Source organism: Penaeus monodon, chromosome 34 (genome assembly GCF_015228065.2).
Source record: "Penaeus monodon isolate SGIC_2016 chromosome 34, NSTDA_Pmon_1, whole genome shotgun sequence".
NCBI lineage: Eukaryota > Metazoa > Arthropoda > Malacostraca > Decapoda > Penaeidae > Penaeus > Penaeus monodon.
In genome coordinates, this window is record NC_051419.1 from 25555206 (window position 1) to 25555867 (window position 662).

Consider the following 662-nt stretch of genomic DNA (forward strand, 5'->3'; position numbering starts at 1 on the left):
AACCCACGAAATCTCCACCGTCTGTGTCTTCGTCAGTAAGGTCGAATTTTCCTCCACTCAGCGTGGCTACTTGACCTTTAAAGACGTCATCCTTGTTCTCTGTGTCTTCCTCTCTCCCTTTTTTCTTTGCTTGCTTCCCCCTCCTCTCTCATCCCCACCCCCCTTCCTCCCCCCTCTCTCCCCTTCCTCCTCTCCTCCTCCTCCTCCCCCCTCCTGCTCTCTTCCTCTCTCTCTCTCCCTCCCCCTCTCCTCCCCTCTCTCTCCCCCTCCTCCTCTCCTCCCCTCTCTCTCCCCCTCCTCCTCTCCTCCCCTCTCTCTCCCCCTCCTGCTCTCCTCCCCTCCCCCCTCCTCCTGCTCTCCTCCCCCCTCCTGCTCTCCTCCTCCCCCCCTCCTGCTCCCCTCCTCCCCCCCTCCTGCTCTCCTCCCCTCCCCTCCTCCTCTCCTCCCCTCCTCCTCTCCTCCCCTCTCTCTCCCCCTTTTAAAAAACTACATTTTGGAATTTCCTCCTCAGTTTTTTATCTTTTATTTCCTCAGTTTCTCTCTTCTATCTTCTGTTTTCTTCTCCTTTTGTTGTGTATTCACATTCCTCTCTACCTGTAATTTTTCTCTCCATTTCTCTCTTCCTCCCTTTCTTTCTCTTAATTTCTCTCTTTCTTTCTTTA